The sequence below is a fragment of the Octopus bimaculoides genome, chromosome 12, assembly GCF_001194135.2.
Source record: "Octopus bimaculoides isolate UCB-OBI-ISO-001 chromosome 12, ASM119413v2, whole genome shotgun sequence".
Taxonomy (NCBI): domain Eukaryota; kingdom Metazoa; phylum Mollusca; class Cephalopoda; order Octopoda; family Octopodidae; genus Octopus; species Octopus bimaculoides.
Window position 1 is genome coordinate 45,052,935 of NC_068992.1, and position 3,299 is coordinate 45,056,233.

Consider the following 3,299-nt stretch of genomic DNA (forward strand, 5'->3'; position numbering starts at 1 on the left):
TATATATATATATATATATATATATATATATATATATATATATATATATATGTGCGTTATATATGTATGCATATATATGTGAATGTGTGTTTGTACGTATGAATATGTATGTTACTTGCAACAGGAAAATAAAAGCAATGCAAATACACGAACACACTCCCACACACAGGCCAAACAAATTCATTAACAAACTACAAAAGAACAAAGACACGCACAAGCACAGACAAATATTCATTAATATTAAACTTGTATATTGTATGTTGACATAGTTAGAGTGAGAAGACTACCTCACACAGCTGAGACAGTATATGTGTGTATCTCTCATTTTATTTATGTATGTATATGTAAATGTACATCCGTCTAATCAATTGCCTATGTTACATCTAATCTGTATCGACACTGTCATTCATCAGGACCAGGCTGTAGTTTTTCCAATCTCTCCTTTGAATTTAAACGGTTCCAGTTCACAGTGAAACTAAGTTTCGCTATTTCAATAAACAAGTCTCAAGGACAATCTCTCAAAGTTGTTGGACTTCACCTTGCTTCTCTCATGGTCAATTATATGTACGGTGTTCCCAATTTGGAAGTCCCCAAAATCTTTTCATTTATACACCAATTAAAGGGCACACTCAAACGATCTTATATCTAGAAGCTCCAGATAAATTAAAGTGTGATTGATTTCTGGATTTGTTTCAATGCATTTCTTTATACTCATGTCATGTGACAGAATTTTTGTTAAATGTACTTATTAGCAGGAGTGGAGCGGCCCGCAGGACTGTTCTTATCAAATTTATGCATTTTCTGGTTCAACGTGTTTCAAATAAGTACTGACAATTGAAGGTGATTGCGAAAACAAAGAACTACTCGGTTTTTTAACAATTTTAACCGTGTGAACATTAGACAAAACATGTTATTGACATTAATAGTTTGTACTTCAGCTAATTACTGTTGAGAAATGCATAATCCATGTTTCACTTTACTTACAGATATAAAAGGCATACTTAAATTTCATTATGTTCAATAACCTGGGGAATGCCGGGTTATTAATGTATAAAGTTGATATCTCAGCTACTAGGAAGTAAGACCTGCGTAGTCTATGATTCATGTTAGAGATCTAAAAGGCATTTTTGAATTTCATTATTTCCTTTATCCCAGGCAATGCCAGGTATTTCTGCGAGTGTATATATATATATATATATATATATATGAGAAAAAAAAGAAAATAGACCAATTGACATATAGGTATCAGTTTATTTAAAGATATTCAAATCAATATTATATGAAATTCTTCTTTGCTCAAGGAGCTTCACAGTGGGACCAGCCGGTCGCAATTCTTCCTTCTCTATATCTTACGCTCTCTATTTCCATCAAGGACTATAAAATTATTTGTTGTTATACATCTACTTCTAACATGAAATATTGGAGAATTTAATTTCGTTTTTCACCCCGAATGAACATTGGTTTTTATACATCGTAATTTCTTTTGTCAAAAACTGTAATAGAATATCAACTATAAATCATTCATTTGTTATCTAATGGATGTCTTTTAGTGGTGAAACTTAAATTTAATATTGTTAGAAGATTAAAAGAACATGACTCCATTCTATATGTATATTCATTCAGCCGTTCAACGGTTTTCAGCATAAGCTAGATTTTTGTTTAATATCTGATTTCATTTTGTAGCATGTTTATTAACTTTACTTTGACAGCAACGAAATTGATAATCAATTCCAGTCGGTGTCATATAAACCTAGAAATAACAACATGTCTCGTTGGACTGGGTTGAGACATTAGGTTTCTACTGCACAAGTTGTTGGTGTTCTTATACGTATTCAATGTCTACGTGTCTCTGTTTTTCAAGGCCCAATCTAACACTCTGCAAAAGCGAATTTCCAGATAAATGCATATTGACGTAGATATATGTGTGTGCGTGTGTGTGTTTAGTGAATGGTATATGTGTGCATGTGTGCAGATTGTCGCTTGCCGTCAACCTTTAATGTTGTTTACTAATTACATATTTCAAACATATGCAACACACGTGAACCGATAATTATTCTAATTTATTTTTACTGCATACATGATTGAATGAAATAAACATGGTAGAACAATGAATATAGCGTGAAGATTTTAATCCAGCGGTTGTATGTTCGTATATATCTTGCCTCTATTTACTGTGTTTGCCAATACATTAGTATCCCTATTTGTAAGTCCAATTGTTCATTTTATTCACCCAGTATTCGCAATATCTCCCCTCTTCAAATAATCGTATTAACGGTAACATACAAAATGTTAAGAGATCTGAAATTTATTAGAAACTTCTTATCCGTTCTGGTATGAATTTAATCAATTCTATGTAGCAATATAAATCTAGTTTATCTGTATATGAAGTTAGGGAATATAACTAAACTGTGAACGTTGTTGGTTTTGTTTAGTCCCAGAACCAACCCAAATCAAAAAGTGCTTTGATCGAAACAGATTCAGAGTAATGAACAACTTGTATTTCTGAAACTTGACTATCCAAAGAATTCATTTATATGTTAAGACAGCAGGGTCTGAAACGAGAGGGTTTTGATATATCTAGCGGATCGATGGATACTGCAGAAGTTCTGAACTCCCGCTGAGATAACGGAAAACTACAACTATTATTTAAGTGCACTGTTATATGCATCTGCATATATATGCATACAAACACACGTGCAAATATATAAATAGTATTAATTGATAGTAGGAGGTGGATTTTGTATTAGACTTTTATTAGGTAGAACATATGTTTTGACCCAAAAGTCTGGGTCTCTTCAGGTACATTGATAAAGATGTCTCTCTAGATATTTTTTGTGTCGTCTGGCTTGTTGTTGTATACCCATCCAGTTCGAGAATGAATAAAAGTAAAAAATATTGTAGAAACGCAAAAGATTCAAATACGAACGTGGAAAACATTCGTCCCAGTTTAGGTAAAACGACGTAACCATCTTTCGCTGTCACTGTTCTTTTTAACTCAGGTGGAATAATCCGAGTTGTGGTTGTTAAGTTTACATTAGTTAAGTATGGTTACGATTGTAATTTGTGAATGTGTGTTTAGCTACATGCAGCCATCTGGGTAAGTGTGGAATACGACTGTCACTACAAAAACCTGATGATTGTGCAACGCATGAAAATACTAGTTTATTTCGATATTGTGAAATTGTAATATTGTAATATTGTAAAATTGTAAAAATTGCAAATAATAAAACGTGAAAATCAGACTAAAATTGAATTTCTTTGCTTAATATATTGTTCTATACATAAGCATACAAACTCGT